Source organism: Apium graveolens, chromosome 8, assembly GCF_009905375.1.
Source record: "Apium graveolens cultivar Ventura chromosome 8, ASM990537v1, whole genome shotgun sequence".
Taxonomy (NCBI): domain Eukaryota; kingdom Viridiplantae; phylum Streptophyta; class Magnoliopsida; order Apiales; family Apiaceae; genus Apium; species Apium graveolens.
This window is the reverse complement of record NC_133654.1, coordinates 86,382,177-86,389,261: the sequence shown is the minus strand read 5'-3', so window position 1 is coordinate 86,389,261 and position 7,085 is coordinate 86,382,177. Positions and strand designations below refer to the sequence as shown.

The following is a 7,085-nucleotide window of genomic DNA, read 5'->3' as shown; positions in this document are numbered from 1 at the left end:
AACTTTACCAAACAAGAACAAGTTTGGAAACTTGATAAGAAAAAGTTCTTTCAACCATCTATGGACGGATTGCTTATATTGAGAAGACTCAAGATCGCCAACAAGCACAGATTGATAAAATTCTGCAAAATCAAGCTTCTCAGCAATCACAACTGACAGAAATCCAATCTTCAGTGGAATTGCTTATCTCTCTTCTACTTCCTGCTGATGCCAAAAAGGGGGAGGAAAGTGATTAAGTCCAAATGCAAGGATGACAAGACACTGCAAGGAAAGGATGATGAAAAAGATGACCAAGGAACTCTGGAATGGGTGGAGGTCATAGTCAAAGTAAAAGATTCTCATCAGAAATGCTGAAATTACAAGTCACAGGATAAGTTCTGATACTGGGAAGAGATTAAGTTCTGATACTGGTAAAAGAATAAATTCTGATGAACTTCTAGATCTTGATGAAGAAATGTCAAGACAGTTATTTCTTCAAGAAATCCAGGAATGGACTGGAAAGTTTAAAGGAAGAAGAAGCTAGACTTAAATCAGAGAAAGTCACATCTAAATCCGAAGCTTCTGGTAAAAAGTCACTTCCAAAACTGAAAGGTATTGTGATTAAAGAAAAGGCACAAACTGAAGCAACATTTGCTAAATCACAACCAAAGATAGACCCAAGATCCAAGGGTAAAGAAAAGGTTGGTGAACCTGTTAAAGTCTATGTACCTCCTGAAGATGAAGAAATTACTGATGATAAAGATAATCTTGCTCTGACTTCAAGAAAAGTTCTTAAAACAACCTCTGACACAGCTCAAGTTGTTCAGAGTCAAGAAATTAAAGTTCTGATATTCAAAAGAAGCAAGTAACCTCTGACACAGCTCAAGTTAACTTGATATCAGAAGGAAGATCAAATACACTCCTACCAGGATTCACTAAAGCAAACAAACTCAACCTTTGAAGACTACTGCAAGTCGTTTTGAAGCTAGAGTAGTTACTGGAAAGGAAGCAAGAGATAAAACTGGATTGGGAAGTGCTGATGAAAGAAGAGTACACAACACTACCAATGATCCAACTTCCTTGTGTGAACCAGGAATTGGAGCAACTCCTGAAAGATTAAATCAATTGGAATCTGTACAAATGGTTTACCATACCTACTTGAAGGAACACATCTTGTTGTATTTCATGACAGATGGTAGGGTTTATCATATAAGACAAAATGCCATTCCATTGAAGTATTTTGAAGAATTGGAGCATGTATTATTCTTACTTCAAGTGGATGACAGATTGACAGGGACTGCTGCAAATTATTTGAAAGAACAGATTCAGAGACAGAAAAGACTTTATTCTGTTAAGTCTGACAGCATATATGTTCCAAAGTACAGAAATCACAATGGTGATATTGTTGATATGAAGCCTAATACTGCACGGATCAGAACATATCTTGGTATTAAGGGGCTTGAATTCAATCTAGAGTCTAACAAAGCTTATGTCATAAGACTAGATCGGGAGTTGAGAAGAGCAAAGATTAATGATCTCAGAGCTGTAATATTTCAAACTGGTGAAGATACTGCAGAGCTTAAAGATGTCAAACGGAGAATGATTGATGAACTCAGATATGCTGAGAAATGTTTGTTGAAGAATTATCTCAGAACAACTCCTGACATCAGAGAGATCAGAAAATGATAAAGCCAAGTCAAAGATCTACAACTACTTAAATTCTGATGTGTATACAGACTAAAGTTGTTATCAGAAGTTGAATTGGTAAAAGCTTTAAGGACTGTAAGTTGTAGTTATCTTGTCTATTTTTCATGCATTTGTACTTAATGTTTTTGACATCATCAAATATCTGTTAAACTTGTATATTTTGATAATTTACAAGTTGGGGGAGATTGTTAGATATATTTGATAATGTCATGGCTAATATGTTTTATGTTTAGATTTCAGATCTTATTTGAACAGAACAAATCAGTACTTAACTGATCAGTACTTATACTGGACGTCAGAACTTAAGGGATATCAGTACTTATGTTATCAGGAGATAAGCATCAGGAGATAGATATCAGAACTTAAGTGCTGAAGGACGATCAGATAAGGACAGTAGCTGATTAAAGTTAAGAAGATCAAGATAAACATAAGAAGAGATATGCATGAAGAAGGAATTCCGTAAAGAATGGAATACTTGGAAGGAAAGATATCTGATTGATATATATTAGGAAGCAGAATTATATTCTATATCAATTAGCGATTATCTTGTAACTGTGTAATATATAAACACAGACATAGGGTTTACACTATAAGTGTTATCATTATCGAGAATATTATTTACTGTAACCCTAGCAGCTCTCGTGATATTTTGTTCATCACTGAGAGATAACAGTTCCAGATTGTAACAGAGTTTATTGTTTCAATAAAGTTTGTTTTCTATTACATAAGTTCTTGAAGTTTGATTTGATTGTAATAAACACTGTATTCACCCCCTCTACAGTGAAAGTGTGACCTAACATAGCCATTTTTTGATCTCCTCTCTCTTCTCCAATCCCGTTTCGGGTGGGAAACTTCATGACTGAATGGTAGGAAGAGGGGACTGCCTTGAAGGCATGTATCCGTGTTCTCCCCATGATAGCATTATAAGTCGAACTAGCCTTTACCACCACGAAATCCAGCATCTGCATTGCTTGCCTTGGCTCCGTACCTATGGTGGTCGGTAATTTGATTATCCCTTCCACAGGACATTCTACTCCAGCAAATCCATATATCGGCATGTCGGTAGGTGTCAACTGTGTAACACCCCCAGATCCGGGGTCGGGGATCCGGGTCGTCACGGTCTTTCTTTCCACAATATCACTTCACTTAATTAATAATAATAACCTTAAGCTGTGACCCCCCACTAACACACACCACAACCCGTTATAGTCTCAGAGATGAAATTCAAATAAGTACAAGTCTTTGAATCCACAATTTAAAAGTTATTACAACCCAAAATGATTACTTGATAAATTTACAGTTAATTGCCATTATCTGCCACAAGTTATAATTATACATAATTTGATTCTCAAAAATAGAATGCCTGATCTACCAATAGATCTACCTCTGCAGCTATAGCAGCCACAACATCATCGGGAAGACGCGGGATGCTTCCCACGCGCTTGCGCTGGGTCTGCTGGAGTCTGGCCATCTTTCCTAACTGTTGTTGTGTGATGAAGAAATAAAGCAAGGGTGAGCAGCAAGCCCACCAAAATAATATATATAATGATTTACAATGTATGAGCCTACTCATAATACTCATGAAAGTCTTGGTCAAAAGAAATGAACCAAGTTTGATATCTTAATGCGATGAAGTCGCAAAATATTCAGTATATATACATATATACTTTTCAAAATATTGGAAGTCCTCTTCCATGCATAATATACACAAAGTCCCAGTGTATAACTGTATAAAAAATATCGTTGCAAGGTGATCTCATATATCTAACCTTGTCTCAACGTTTTTCTGAAAATCTTTGTCATTCATAAGACAATTATTAATTAGATATAAGTTTAAAAGATGAAGTTACAAGATACCCCAATATACTTATATCTTTCCCAATACTACTTGAACTACCACCGTTCAAGTTATAAATTAGCTTCAAAAGTTCATCACATAGATGAGACTATAAGACAAGATTTGAATAGATTAAATCTTTAAATATTATCAAAATAAATGAAGTTACGAGATACTTCATTTGATGTAAACATCATTTTGAAAACTTGACCCTGCCAACACTCAACAATCGCCCAACCGTAGCCTTTCTATCGAAGTGCTCTGGGTAGTGTTGCAGAAATATCCAATTGGATGATGAACTCATTACGGGAGTTTGCCGCGCCAGGAAGACCACTTACGATGATCAGTCGTAGTAGTGCAACCCCACCATTTTCTACATGTAGAGGAGAACCTGTCGGATTTACTTGTCAACCGAACACTGAACTCCTAAGGAATGGACCGCCTTAGCGGAACTTCCAGGCCATTTGGGCCAATATAATAAGGCTGGGCCGGCGCTACTCGACCACTTACGCCACTCCTAGTTCAGATGAAATCCATGACTCTGAAACGTAAAGCTCGTTTCCCCCTTTCCCCAAGTAGAAACTTGTTGATACGGCTCCACCAAGAAGTCGTACCTAGTTGGAAAGGAAAACTCACCGATATTTCCCAGGCGATGCCTGTTAATGGATTAACTTGTTCCAAGAATTTTACTTCCCGAATATTGGGTAAGTAATCAAAAACTCTTTTACCAAGACAGCAACCTTGTTGCGAATATAAAACACACCACCGAGCCGGATCCCCCAGGTTTTGAGCGAGTATTTAAATCCCCTTTTTAAAAGGAAGATCTTAAATATAAAAATAGTTTTGGGATCCGCTCTAACTTTTGAAAATCATTTTAAAGACTCGAAAACACTTTAAAGAGTGTTTGGAGTAAAACTGATTTAATGAAGTAAATCAGTCCCCAGAATATTTAGAAAATGTCTGAATATTATTATATAAATAATATTCCCATAAAAATAATCTTTATAAAATAATTGAAGTAGAAGTATTAAAACTTATACTTGAAATGAATAGCAAATAATCAAAGATATACTTATACGAAAGTAATATCTTTATTTGAATAAAAAAATAAGTTTGATTATCGACACCTTATTCTTTAATAAAATAAAGAATATATCTCAGCAAATAATCGGAGTCATAGATCCTCAAATGAATATTCAAATAATATTCAATAAATAAAATAAGCTGAGTCATAATACCTCGAATGAATATTATAAATAATATTCATTAAATAAAAGAAAGGAGTCATACATCCTCAAATGAATATTCAAATAATATTCGATAATAATGTAAAGGAGTCATACGCCTTCGAATAATATTCGAAATAATATTCAATAATAAAATAAAGTTAAAGTTATCGAATAAACCTTATTCGATTAATAGTTTTAAAAACTATATCCATATATATATATATAAATAAATATATATATATAATATACTCGGGAACATCGACTCCCGGTTTAGAAATATGCTCACCTTTTATCCCCTATACTAAGGGTATACGCAACTACTTGCTTATTTCTAGCATAGGTATTATGCAACTATAAGCATTGAAATCAACATATAGATAACCAGATTATGAAACAGACATGCATATATACCATATCAGCATGCTCCAATATATCGCAAAATTTGCTAATAACAATCATGCAATATCACAAGATAATGCATATACATATATTTACATCACAACAACAGTATAACGGGTAGAAAACTTGCCTGAGCGCTCCCGGATAGGCTTAAGCTTAGAGTGGGTCCGATAACCTATGAACAACAACATAAGTCGGAATTAAACCCCGGTCGCTTAAGAAACTAGACTTTAACCATTTAGAGTCCTAACGTTCGCTTTCGCGCTTAACGATTTACTTAATTCGCTCGAGTACCCTCGGCTCCACCATTTTTAATAAATTGACCTTTACGAGTTTTAACGCGATTCCTTCGTGAATGACTTACCAACTGCCTAACACACTTACCATAAATGTTTCACACATTAATTAATCCTTTTTGGTCTTTAACCTACATTCCAAAGTAAGGCGAGGGAAAAAGTTTCGCTCGTGAAACGCCGTTACTTGAAACGGTCGTTTCTCCTAAACCGTAAATCGGAATCGGACGAACTACATATCAAAACGAAGCTCGTAACATGAGCTATCTAAACATGGCAGTGGTCACAATTTAGCAGGGGGTTCTCGGGTCCTAATGCTATGCACAAAAACAGTCCAAAGAAAATCGGACGTTACGACGGCTATGTTTACGCGATTTCCCATTTTTAAAACTACCCACAATCATCACAAACCATCCTCAAATCCACACACATCAAACACCCATCCTTACCACATCATAACAATCCCAAACAATTCAATATTACTCATTCATACATATGCTTAACCTAACTTTAATCATGCTTTAAGTTTCTTTAAATCAAAACCACTAAATTATCATTTCATTTCACCACCATTCCAAATCTCAACTCTAAACATAACAACAAGATACCATAACATCTTACTCATCAAAATCACTTTATAATATATATGAACCTAGGGTTTGAAAGTGGTATACCTTCCTTGGATTGGTGGGTGAAGCTAGGAAGCCTTAATAAGCTTGGAGTAGTCTTAAGAAAGCTTGGATCTTCAAGAAAACAAGAAAAAAACTCAAGTTAAAACTTGAAAACACTATTCATTGTCTTCTCCAATGATTAAATCAAGAAGCTAGAGAAAGAATTTGTGGCTTAAACTTATGATATAGCCATTACTAAGCATAAAGAAGGTTAGGGAATTTTCTTACCAATTAAGGATGCTTGGATCTTGATTTTGGAAATTTTAAGCTTTGAAAAATGCAAAAAGCCGTGAGCAAGATGAAGAACAATGCCTTGGCTGATTTTTTTTTTGACTTTTGATGAAATGATTTGCTAGTTGGTTGGCTTGGTTTTGTTTTTGATTTAGCAAATTACCACCTTGTCCTTGCATTTGTGTGGTCCTAAATCAACCACACCTCCTTCCTTCCATGTCATGCTTATGTCACCCCTATGATGTCATCCTCCCTTCCTTGTCTCCTTTCTATTGGTTGGATGACATCACTCCCCTTAAACCCTTTGATTAACTCCCTAATCGTTTGCCTAATGACCGCTGATCTGTTGCACGGTTCGCTTAACTTTCGTTCTCGTTTATCGTTTGAAGGATCATACCCGGGATCTTATTACTTAGGTTCCCTTGACCTTTCTCAATACATTATATTCCTTTTTATGATCCTCTATTATAATCCTTTAATTTAAATCCTTTTTATCCTGTTACCTTATACTCAATTCTCTCCGTATCTTGTGGATTTCCGGGAAAAACCAAAGTGTTCGGAATTGGGTTCTGACGATATTTACATACACTTATATACTTCATATAGTACTAATAAAATCCCAGAGTATCCATAACAGAACCCCTACATAGTGTGGCGTGAAAGTTTTCTCATTCAGCTAAAACACTATTCACAAGGGTTACAAAAAGTTGAAAAATTTTGGGGTTATTACAGTCTCCCC

The 7,085-nt window shown here is 35.5% G+C and overlaps 1 long non-coding RNA gene across 1 annotated transcript; it reads right to left on the bottom strand.

Moving 5' to 3' along the window:
* Positions 1-5,292: 5,292 nt before the first annotated feature.
* LOC141677849 (uncharacterized) lies at positions 5,293-6,437 on the bottom strand. Its single transcript, XR_012557544.1, has 3 exons — positions 6,344-6,437; positions 6,119-6,187; positions 5,293-5,326 (listed from the first exon to the last, which is right to left on the bottom strand). It is a non-coding gene; the product is annotated as an uncharacterized LOC141677849 (long non-coding RNA).
* Positions 6,438-7,085: the final 648 nt, after the last annotated feature.